Below are 12878 nucleotides of genomic sequence, written 5' to 3'. Positions count from 1 at the left end.
TTACACGAAGAACAAGAAAAGTTTTCATGTGTCGACATTCCTGACTGAACTTCAAATAACAGACTCTGGGTAATGTGCTTAGAAATACATTACCATGTATTATTGGTCAGTATTCATGAGTTTATATGGAAATTTGTATTATTGTTGGCACAGCCTCTGTGATGATGTCCTTGATAACTATATAATTAGAATTGGCATGTTGCACTCCTTATTCAAACATGATTAATCAGTGGTCCGCTGTTAACTTGAAAGGAAATATTAGATCCTGACTAAACTTTGATGAAATCCAGAGTTACAAGGAAGAGATTTGGGTCAACTAATGAGAACAGAGCATCCCACATTGCAAGTCCATTTGGGAGGGAGATGATTTGCATGAATGCAAATACTTTTGGAGTTAATTGCGTGATTTGGCATTCCCTGAGTTTTGTTACTTTTGTGGATGTGTTCTTTTACAACTGGACCTTGTCAGTGGGCAAAGCGTGCACTTCTCACCGATGACAAGTCGGTGTGTTGTACACTTTTTATTTTAGAGAGCATCTGTAAAAATTCATGGCAATACTTCTACATGAGTTGGGTGGCTGTTTACAAATCAAGATTAACATAGCCTGTATTTATACACAGAAATGACATTTGAAACATATATCAACAGCTTTTTTTTTCTAACACTCTGATTTAATTTAATTAGTGCTCTCAGTCCTGCAAATAAATACAGAGCAGAACTGCCAATGGAGACCACCACACCTCCCCTTGTGTTAAGGCAAACATCTGCACAGCCCTAAATTCAGAATGGATGGCTACACATGCTGATTAGGAATACATAAAGATGAATATATTACAGTGTGTTAAAATACCTGCTGTGTTTAGAACTGTTCATCGCCTGCTTATGGATATATTTAGAAGTACTGGAGACGTCTCAATCATATCTTCAATGCATAGAGTGTATCAGCCAACTACTACCTCTTAGTAAAGCAGTTCTGATTGCTCCATAGGTTTAACAATGACAACAAGAAATGCTTAGAAACTGCCTCATATCTAATGACAACTACATCAGAGTGTGTCATGAATAATGTATTCTTCCGTGTGTGTGCTGCATATAAATACTAAAATATGAGTTAAAGCAAAGTCTTGTCCCACACAAAGACATGATTGTTAACTGGTTTAACAAGGTCAAGGGTTGAAAGCAGAGGTTTTAGAGTCTACCTCTTTTATAATTTAGGTAATTGTGAATCCTCATTGAGAATACTAATCACTGTATACCTAAGCATGAATCAGCAGCCCACCTTTAAAACCTGCTTTGGCTGCACAGTAATCAAAGCAATACACCTCCCTCCTCACTCCTCATCCTCACTTACTGACTGAATGGTGTTCTCTAATTAACCATGCAGAACAGGAGAAGAACACATGTTAATTTAATGTAACAAAAATGTTGATTTTCATGCACTCTCCTTTTCAAATATTTATGGGCTAGACTTGAATTTGAAGATGCATCAAAGACTCACAGGGTATGCAAATGTGTCTGCCTTACCCCCCAACAAGTTGGACTGTCTTTTAGCTTTTCACGCGGGCTTCATGCACAACCATCTGAGCTACAAAGAGGAAGCCATTACAGTCACATCTGTAAAAAAAATAGTAGTCTATCTAGCTCTGACTGGCACCTGCTCGACTGCACAATCATCTAGAACTGTGCAGATTAAAGTCTGGGAATAAATAGTTAAACAAATGAGCAATGACTCATTTCTTTTCTTTCTTTCTTTTTTTTCTGGCACACTCCAAACCGTTGTTTAAAAAGATAACGTCAATGTAATCCAAAGCGCTTGATTTCTTCACAGGCAAATTGAACATGTGGTACACTGAAGGCCATTAAAATGTACTTTAAAGGAGTAAGACATGTGTCTTAAAAATCACAAAGACGAGGCCCGTAAATGGGCTTTATTTTTGTCTCATTTTCAGTTATCCGATTTTTGCAGGACGGAGGGCACCTGCGTGCACTTCCCCCGGTGTCCAAAAGGTGGCGTATGAGGCACGTCGAACACACAATTCAGTCCGGACGGTGGAACAAATGCCCGCTGTTAAAGTGGCTGTAGTCGCAGCAGACAACACACAGCAACCGTCATTCATGGATCTGAAAATGGTCATGTTAGATTTTTGTAGAATTATTCATATTTTCACCATAAGTGACAAACGTGTTGGGCAAAGCTGTCCGCTGTTATAGGTGCTGTGCGTCAGATTGTTCGGTTGAATCTCTTGTTGTGCTCAACTTCAAAGTTTCTGCACAAGAAGACCAAAAGTTAGTGAAGGTAAGTGACTTTTCTTTCTTTCTTTTGATTTTTTTTTCCTTCAAGCAACTGTCAGCAGGAACATCTCTGATATCCCACACTATACACACACACGTATATATATATATATAGATAGATATAGATATAGATATAGATATAGATATAGATATATAAAAAGAGTCGTGACCTGCAATGAAAGGCACATGTTTGCGTTGCTCGCTGTTTTTGGTGGTGTGTTTTACTTCACCTGGAACAGAAAGAAACGGAAAGTCGGGTGCTCTGGAGTCTGAGACGATGCTGTGTTGTGGTCTAGTTGTGTGTTCTCTTTCTCTCTGCCCCTCTGTGGCTCTCCTCTCACTCTCTTCCCCTCTCTGTCGTTCTTTCTCGCATCCTCCTCCCTCTTTCAGCTCTGTGACACTCTGCCGTTAACAATCAGAATTTCCTCCAGCTGTCTCCTCTCTTTGTAAGTAACTTTCTGTATTCTTTAATGTGTTACTCGTGGCATGCTGATCAACGGACTTGATGTCCCCCTTTTTCTGCTTAATGCTGCAGCTGATTTATAGATTACAACTGTTCTGTCAGTTGTCTCACTCTTCCTGGGGCTTCTTTTCTGATGTGTGCGGTTGTGTTGAAATTTCTTTAGTTTGACATATGTGGGCCTCCTCCTCCTCGATGCCCTGCTGATAATCTAAAACATATGTTCATTGGAGACAGATAAATGCCGCTTTGTAAAAGCTTTCTGTTAACGCAAATGATCGCAACCTGTGGTCTGCGTGGGTCAGCCGTTGGACCTTAATTTCAGATGTAAATATGGCTTTTCTCGGAATTGTTTTTATTTCATCAATGCAATCAGTCTGCATCACATTGAACGAATCTACATGCAATGAGGCACGCTGATTATTTTAGCTGCAGCTTCTTAAAACAGAGTAAAACACAAAAAAAACTGCAAACATTTCTTCTTTTTTCTCTCACTTTGCCCCAATTGCAATTACACACCAATAAATGTTCCTTTCCAAAAATCGATCTGTCAGTTGAAGCCGCTTGATTCTGAAATTAGTCTCTCATTTTTTTTTTGTAAAGATCCCTTTAAATGAAATGATCCACTCATCCGGCAATGAATATGTGCCATGACGATGTAATTGAGACGCCTTGCGTGAAAAGACGATTTTATGAGTTGATTCATGTGATCATCTATCAAAACAATTATTTTAAAATCGAGACAAAAGTTGACATGCACAATGTGGGATCCGGTCACCATGAAATTGGCAATTATCTATAGTGGACGGCGTGTAAATCAAAACTTCTTGCTTCTCATGACATAAACGGAATCTAAAGTGGCCTTGGATTTATTTATTTTTCTAAGGGCTGATTTAATTCATGCAGATAAATCCTGCCGTTTAACACAAGTGTTATCTGATCTCTGAACTCTTCAGGCTCTTTGCTCACCTGCTCGCGTGAGCTCACAGTAACTGACTACATGGGAGAGAAAAATGGGATTCTGGAAATATTTGCACTCGGGGCTCGAGAGGTCGACGCTTCATTGCTGCTCCAGAAACATATATTTAAGAGCAAAAAAGAAGAGAAAAGAAAGAAAGAAAGAAAGAAAAGAAAAGGAAAAGTGGGAAGAAAAGAGCAGCATCTCGTGAAGGGAAAGTCGCCCCTGACTTGACCGTTGCGTTCGTCGCCTGCAGATGTTCATTTGGCTTTTTAAACATACTTAAAAGCAGGCAGAAACAATCATCCACCCTGTCTTCACTTGTTTCACATCTCTTCTCTTCTGTCCCTCCCTCCCTCGCATCTCTTGTCTGGGAGGAGGAGGAGGGGGCGGGGGTGGGGTGGGGTGGTGGTGGTGGTGGGGGGGGAGTCCTGCCTCTTTGCCTTCCTCAGATCAATGCCCTGGCCACTCACTTTCTGATGTTGCACGACGGGAAATGCTTTGAATACTTGCGACATGGCTGCGCGCATTGATTGCCAAGATTGACAGCAGCTCTGCCCCTAGTCTTCTCTTGTCTGACTGTGTGAGAGAGGAAGATAAAGAGCAGATAGACGAACAACAAAAGGTACTTGTAGTTTTGGACAGCCGAACTTCAGAGAGTCTACGGGATCCCCTCCTATATGGCCCCGTGTGAGCAGAGTCAAGTTTTTGCTCAACAGATAGCCCAGTGATCATTTTCTCCAAAGTGTAGCCGAGTGTAGTGTTGTTCGCGCACGGGAAAAGGACGCACAGTTGTCTTCTCCACGGCTCACATCATCAAGGTAAAGCTCACGTTTGCTGTACTTTTCAACGTTGTCCTGATATTTTCACCTTGTGTTTCAGCGCTGAATCCTAAAAGTCGAGCGAGCTGTCACTGAAGCGTCCCGCGTGCCTTGTGCTTAGGAACAGTTTGACTGATTGGAAGTGTACGTTAAGCGTAACGACCCGGGGTGGCAGTTTTTTTTTTGTCACGAGGACCGTGAGTGTCAAACTTTAATTATTGCGGCTGTGTGATGCGTCGCTTTCACCAAAACAAGTCGAACACACGCGAGACGAGAGAGGCGCGTTACGTGTTTGGCTCGGGTTCACCCAACAAACCAGTAAGTCTGCGTTGTTTTCACCATCCAACTTGATCACAACTAAACTCCACAACAGGCAAACCTAATTCTAAAGGTTTGAGAGCATCATTTTTTTTTTGTTTGTTTGTTTGTTTTCTTCTTCTTTGTTAATTCAGGAGCGCGAAGCCGCGCGAGCGGGCTCGGGCTGCGCAGGGTAAACTGCCGCAGTAAACCAACCCGGACCGCTGTCATCAGTAACGTTTTCAGTGACAAAAGTGGCGGTTCTCGATCAGCTTTTAAATGTTTAAAGATTTGGCGGAGGCTTCGCGGCTGTGTTTACATGTCCCGTAACTTTACTCTGCTGGCGGCAGTTTCACTTCTGGCCACACAGCGGTACCATTCATTGACCATGACGTGCGCCCCGGTAGGTTTCATGTCTCAGCATATGAGGTGAGCAAGTTTATTTCAAGCTTTCGCTCATGTTTTTTTACACGATCCCTGACTCTTTGGCCTTAAACTGTGTCTGTCGTCTGTACGTCTCTCTCTCTCTCTCTCTTTCTGTTTTTTTTTTTTTTTGTTGTTGTCGTTTAGGACCGAAACCTAGAATTTCTTCAAGCCGCGCAGCTCGGGAATTTGCTCTTCCTCAACTTTCACGGGGGTCGGGGGAATTGACCTCTTAAGAATGCATAAGTCATAAATTAAATGCAACAATCGCAAGGCTTGTCCATTTAGAGTAGATGTGCTGGAGCAGTTTTCCATTTAAGCCGAACGCTCTAAAGCTCGGCTCTGCCGGCTTGAGCAGGCAGAAGTTCTCCTGCTTAAAGTGCACGTGCTTTTTATTTAAAATAATTTTCTATCACTTATTGCCCCCACTCCACCCCCCTCCCCCCGGCGAATCATTACATGAACTTAACAATCAGGGACCGATTTAGCCTTAACAAAAAAAAATAAAAAATTTTGTGAACACAAAGAAAACTCTTATATTTTCTATGCCTGATATTTAGGAAATACATTTTTTGTTTAACATAACGTCAAAAATATATATTTTTTCCCCCCAGCTTTTTAATATATGGAGGATTAGCTACAATATCAGTGAAAGAGAGACTATGAGCAGTGTGTGTGTGTGTGTGTGTTGCGCAGAGACGGCCCCTCATTTTAAGATGTTTGTCTAAATAGGACACACTCAGTGTATGTGTACAAAAAGCAACCCTCCAAAACAGCTGCGGGACTTTTAGCAAGATCTTAATAAGAGCAGAGTCGGGTCTGAAGAGAGTGTAAACTTTTTTTTTTTTCCTTTTCAAACCGAATTCTCATTTTCTTTCTCAAACGCCCAGCACGTGCGTTTTTTTTAGTTTTTTTTTTTTTTTTTACCACACCTGTGGCTAATTAATGAGCCTGTCACCATCTCCCGCGCTCTCTTTCCTTAAAACCCCCTAAACTCAGTTCTCCAGAGTAAAAAGTCTGTGACGAGGTAAAGTTTTCTTTTTTTTTTGTTGGTCCTGCTGTCATTTTGTCTCGCTGTGGCTGTTAACGCAGGTTTCCTCATAAGGTAAGGCGGTTCAGGAGACCAAACGCAAAGTCTAAATGGCACATTTATAATTAGACTGCCCATTCAGCACATTGTCCTGATTGCTGTACAGGGACACTCGGCTCTGTGTCTGTAAGAGTTTGTCTCTGACGGCTTGTGCAGCTCAGCGTGGCGCACACCAGAAGAGCGAGAGAGGAAAGAGTGAAAAGCGGCATTCGTCCTCAGCCCATTGATGCCCACCCAGCTTGGCTTTTATTGCAAATTTCTCTTTTTTTTTCTTTTTTTTTTTTTCGCACAAGAGAACTGCCGGCATCTGATTTAATCAGCTTCTTTCTTTTAAACACCCCTATAGCAATTTGTCCATTTTATATAATGTGTAGTAACTTATCTTGTGGCTCAAATAATTTTCTCACAGTTTGATTAACATAGCCCGGGACGGTTCATTGTAACGACAGCCGACTTGAGTATTAACCAAAACAGGGAATTAGTTGGTCCTTTGTGATGCAAATGCTGGAGCAATAGTGTCATATTTACCACTCATCACTCTGACCGGCCACGCACATTTTCTGTATCTTCAAGGACTAATCTGCGGGTGGATGTCCGTCACTTGAGATTTTTGCAAGACTTGTGCAATAAGAGCCGTTTATGGTGATGTGCCAATAAGTTGAAAGATTTTTAGGACTTTCATTTTGGCATGAAGGGAGAAAGCCACCTGGGTCTCTTGTCTAAACACACCATGCACTCTGTTCAAATACATTGTATCCAGTATTGCAACAGCAACTTTGTTGCAACCCCCCCCCCTCCTTATTATGCTTATACCCCTGCCATCACAGCTTTTTGATATTTGTTTTACTGAGTGCTGGAGTCCATCTTAAAAATGTCACCTACTAAATTTGCTTATACTCCTTCTCTTTAACTGTCCTCATCATCTGCAGGTAGGATCTGCTTAAAGCTCTTGTGGCAGCAGTAAATGGGTTCAAAGTAAAGACAAGAGACAGAGTGAAAGGAATGTGCTGGAAGAAAGGTGCCTTATGTGTGATACTGCGTCAACATTTTCTTTGTGTCTTGCTGGCGTAATGGCACAGGATCATCAACGGTTGATGATTTTTTTTACACAGAAGTCGAATGTGGGCTATTTTTTTTCTTCTTGGTTAAGGACTAAATGTTGTTATTTTTACTGGAAGTTTGACAAGACCACAAAGCGAAAAAGGCAGATTAGTCGTATCAGTGGTGATCAAGAAGTGTTATTTTAATTCACTGCTGGAAAAAAAAGATCAGCAGTTATTTATCATTAAACCACGCAATGATGCAAATGAAAGTGCTGGTGTGTGTAGGTTTCGTTTTATGGCCTTGCCCGTCTGCTGACAGTTAGACACGGAGAGGATGCTTCTGCCAAACAGAATTTGATATTACAACCGCTTTCACTCATGATAAGCTGCTCTCACTCTTAGAAAAGGAATGGGGGGGAAAAAAAAGAAGCATGCTTATACCGTCGTTATTCCACAGGAAGGATAACAAAAATGGCAATGAGTTGTCAAGTACAGATAAATCAGTGATCCAGAAATAATCGAGTTAGCTTTTTTTTTTTTTTTAATCCATAAAAGTCAGTCTGAATGAAGCTGTACCACTCATTCTGGTTCTTGATATTTTTTTCTTCTTCTATATTCTTGTAAAAAATGTCTTTGTGTTGTTGTTGTGTGTGTGTGTGTGAGTGAGACAGAGAGACCCTTTACGCCTTGGTATGTGTTAATGCATGAGCTATACTTTCCATCTTCGAGATATTTTGCCAAAGTGTCTCCACTCTTGACATGGATAAACACTGCTGTTTTTTAATTTTTATTTGGAAACGTCACAATTCCAAAACGCCACTCTGACTCTCCTAAACAAATATCACTCAAGCTGAGACCTTGCACGATGTCTTATCTTTCCATATATATTGTGCTTTGTAGAAAAACAGCTGTTTTGCTCTCCAAGAAGCAGGGCACTGCTTGTGATGTGGGCAGACGGAGTCAAGCAGTGTAGAGGAGGGGGCAGCGGAGGGGTACACAGGTATCGCTCTCCCTCTCTTTGTGGTTGTAGTGGCTGAGACCTGATGATAAATAAGATGAGAGGTAAACAACAGCAGGCCTGGTAAAGGTAGAGGAGGAGAGCAGCAGAAGGTTGCAGGGCTGCAGGAGATAATAAACGTGGCAGCACATGTTGTGACATCTGTCTTTCTAAGTGTTATCTAATTTGCTGTAGAATATTTCAACAATGATCGGAACTGATGGGATATAGCAGCATATTTGTGTGGAGGGGGGTGGGGGGGGTGAGTGGGTGGGTCTGTTCTCTTCAACACAAAGTTTCTGCTAAGTTAGTAACACGTCAGTAATTAATGTCACTCGTTTAATTATGGGGTTTATCTGTTTGCCAAATTTCTTTTTTTTTTATGTCCTTGAAGGAGACGCCGAAAAAATCACGGGTCAGCTGAGTCACTGAGAACAGACAGCGGGTCATGCAGACAGTGCAAATACTTCTGCTGTTTCTGAGATCATTTTGAGCTTTTATATTCTGATCTTCATCAAGATTCGTCTGTTCATTTGCCACAGTCTCATTTGGATTTTCTTTTCTCCAATATTTAATATTCTTTGAACACAGGTCCCGTTGGTGTTAGAGTGATTCTGTGTTTTTTTTTTGTTTTTCAAAAAACAAATGACACCTACCGTATGTGTGCCAACACTTACTAAATATCAACAAGGCAGCGGCAGTTTTTTCCTCTGCTCTATTAGATCCCCATGTTCCTCTGGCTGCTGTAAGTGAACAGTATTGCTTACATTAAAGGATTACAGATGAAGAAAAAAAATCTAAATATGTGTATCATCACAGGAATTGCATAATTGCAGAAGTAACCTAAGTGCCCCATTTTGATCTGTATCATTCATTCTCCCAGTGAATATGTTTTTCTCAAAAATAATTGGACATTTTCTCTCAGTCCATAGCATAGTTGTGCATAATTAACTTTGACTTCAAAATGCAACAGTCTTGGCTATGGTAAGTAGCCCCTTGTTGTTTTTAAAAAAAAATTTTTAAATCGCACATTAATATGTAGAATTAATTGGAAGGGCGTTGGTGGCCGCATGTCTGTGACACAGGTCTGGGACTGTAATCAGGTGGAGGAATTAGTGGGGATCATTGTTTTTTATGAATCAGATGAAGATTTGTACAGTGGCTGTGTGAAGACGGTTGCCCCCATTTCCATATCAAAGAGGCACACAGTGCAGCCGGGCAGTAATTAAAATGTGGTGGATTTTAGAGTTCTTACATGCACACACACATACACACACACAGCAGATGCACACACACGTACACACGCACTCTCACCCCTCACACACACACACACACAGAATGTAGACTGAAGGCTGAGAACTGTCAGCTTGTGTGAAAACGGTGCAGGTGGTTGAAACTGAATTTCAAACAAACACTCATGCTCCTTTTGCAGATATTTGGATACAGAACTAGAAGCAAGTAAAAAAGAAAAAGAGTCTTTTTTTTCTTCTTTGGTTTCTGAGACAACGGTTGTGTGAGCACCAATTTGAGAGTCCAGCAAAAATAATTTGGATCTTTAACTCACAAACAGTTCTCACTAACTGCAGTCACATTAGGTTTTTGATTTTAGTCACAGAGAAAATATGCCTGTTTTTGAGGAACTACATAATCTTTTCACAGATATATGGTCATTATGTGAGCGGGTGCGAGTGACCTTGCTGCAGAATATTCGAACTGAAGAAAAAAAAAGGAAGAAGAAGCTGTGATCTTTTGCCTCGAGCGATTTCTGTCCTCCTAGAATTGGAGAAGCTCTGAAGACCTGAGATTGTGTCTTGTGAGTGAACAAGGGAAAAGAGATTAGTGTAATGTGGGGTTTTGCACTGCTCACATACAAAAGCATCGCAACAAGCCTTTTCCTTGTGATTCCCCCCCCCCCATTATGTTTGGATCAGGCCATCCCATGGGCGAGCCAGAGCCTTGGAGGATGCATTAAAGGATTCCATGAACATATAACTTGAGCCAGCTTGGCCAGCTGTGACTGAGAGTTTCTATGTAAATAAAATTTGAACGATTGCCCTAAAAAGCTCACCCTCTACTAAGGGAGAAGCAATGCAATTATGTCATCGAGCATATACAAACTTATTTGTTGTGAATGATCCTACTGCAGCATGAATTACCCCAATAATTTGGCTTCGGAACAAGTCTCAGGGTTATAATAACTGTGATAAGATTTAACTGCTGAGGTTTTGCAACATTTGTCTGCTCTATTGTCTTGCACGGCAGTAGTTGTTTTTTTGTGCCGGTTACGTAGGTCTCCAAGGCCTGTTAAAGCTGAACAATTAGACATTATCCAATTGGGGGAGGTTAACAGCCAGCTTGGCATCTGTCAGACAGATCTGATGTAAGATGTAAAATATGCTTCATGGTTTGGACTGAGCCAGCCAATCTGGCTTCATTACTGCGTGGTCCAGCTTTAAGGATGCTGGTAGATGTTCTGTTGGCACATGACTGTTTTCCAATAGGATTAGCAACTTAGTTTATGTGTGAATAATTGCACACGTGCTCACACAAAGTGTGTATTTGTGCACACATGCACTCTTGATACATACACCCTTTAACATCAGTTGAATCAAGGAAGCTGTCATGGTCAGTTTTATCTTTATGTGGAACTTTGATCCATGATGCAGAAAGTTGGTTGAGATATCGGGTATGTTGAAATATTCAAATGTAACAACAACTTGACAAAGCTGTCACTATCTAATTATATACATGCAAAAATGACCCAAGACACTTGTTGAATTCATTATGTGTCTGTGGACACGTCTTAACAGAAACACACGGTGGCTTTGCTTGTAAATTTGAATCTTTGGGTTAGCGCTCTTAGATGGAAACAAATGCTGATCAGCCACTTGCATCATGGAGCAGCTACTGTGGCATCTAACCCAGGCGAGTAAATTATGGAAAAGAAAGGCGGTATTGGGCCAGAAATCAAATTCTCAACAATTTTTCCTGTGGAAAATGTTAATGTAAATGCCAAAAATAAATCAAAGTGACAAAGAGGGAGGGTGCAGGAATAGATGTAATGGTCTTGTGGCTAAAGTTCTGATGAAGTTAACCATAGAATCTCTTCTAGCCCAGACCTTTTGTTTCCTTTCTGAATCATTTCTTTATACACCGACTTGGATGTGCTGCAAGGCTGTGCTCTTAATGTGCATTATGAGTAAATGGCTTGAGCACACCAAACCACAAGCTTTCTCCTGGTCTCTGTCTTTCTGTTGCTCTCTGTCTGTTTTTGTTATCCTGTCTTACACATGCACACACCGACTAAAGTATACACACACACACACACTCTCTCTAGGTAAAGGAAGGGGGGTGTTTAGTCCTTGTTGATGACAAGATAAGCTAAGAGCAGACTCTATGACTTAGAACTCTGCTCAAATTATTCTGAATCCACTGATCCTGAGTAACCAGATCAGCCTATTTTTCTTCAGTTTAAGTAATAGAATAGGAAAGATTTTGATTTTGACTGGTCTTGAATTACACTTAAGCAACCTTTGATTGGCTCAACTGCACATTTATAAGCAAAGTGAGCCACAGTGAGTCCAGCAACTCAGAGCTTGAAGACTAAACCCAAAGAAAGTAGCATCTGTGATAATCTCTTTCTTGAATGGGACTAAAAAACAGAAATCTGCTGAAATGACAGAGAGCCTGTGGTTTGGCTCATGAAGTAAATTTCCCATGAGCCTCTTTGACAGTCTGAAGGGATAGCCACTCTGGCACACGCCACCCGCTCACATACAATATATGCACATAAAACAGAGTGGTGTTTCTGCCAGGCATTACGAGTAAAGAAACATCTGGGAGGAGGCTTGTCTGAGGGAAGATGATTGACAGATTGGTGAGGACAGAGAAGGATGGGAGGGGTGCTTGCGTCTGAGGAACAGCAAAACATTTTGCAGCTAGACATAACAAATTAAAAATGGTGTGCAATATCTGTAGAACTGCGATCAGGACGGTGAGATGGCACAGTGGAACAAGTACTGAAGTGGGGAAAAAAAACTTTTTTTAAAATTTATTTTCCTTTGACTTGAATCTTTTGACAAAACTGTCATTATTTGATTTTATAAATGCAAAACTGAGCCAAAACACTTGTTGATCATTACATTCCCGAAGATATGTCTCAACAGGAGTGTACTTTGACTTTGCTGACAAAGTATGGTTCTGTCATAGTTACAGCGACATGATCGTATGTTGGCAGCAGCACTTTACATTCACCGTCAAAGCTTATTCACCAACTCACTCACTCAGCCCAAATTGTGGCATTTTACATTTTTGCAAACAAATACTGGTCTTAACATTTCTGAACCAAAGAAGCTGAGAATCTATAGCACAAGTTGTTGTACCTCAGATCATAGCATATGTTTTTAGTCCTAAAGATCTAGTTCCTGCATAAAGCTCACAAAATGACAAGTGGAAACTAAAACCGCTTACAGGAAATAGAAGCTAATTAAATATGA

General features: G+C 40.9%; 1 protein-coding gene across 6 annotated transcripts in view; it reads left to right on the top strand.

The window, feature by feature from the left end:
• The first annotated feature begins 4179 nt into the window (after positions 1–4179).
• The window catches only part of sox6 (SRY-box transcription factor 6), a 129776-nt gene continuing 121077 nt past the window's right edge, over positions 4180–12878 (top strand). For all 6 annotated transcript variants that reach the window (XM_072380650.1, XM_072380652.1, XM_072380654.1 and 3 more), the window contains exon 1: positions 4180–4532. The gene's annotated coding sequence lies outside the window, so the exon portion shown is untranslated. The remainder of the gene's footprint in view (positions 4533–12878) is intronic.

This window comes from Leuresthes tenuis, unplaced genomic scaffold (genome assembly GCF_036924035.1).
Source record: "Leuresthes tenuis unplaced genomic scaffold, fLeuTen1.0.hap1 SCAF_2, whole genome shotgun sequence".
NCBI lineage: Eukaryota > Metazoa > Chordata > Actinopteri > Atheriniformes > Atherinopsidae > Leuresthes > Leuresthes tenuis.
Note: the sequence above shows the minus strand (reverse complement) of the source record. Positions and strands in the feature narration are given on the sequence as shown.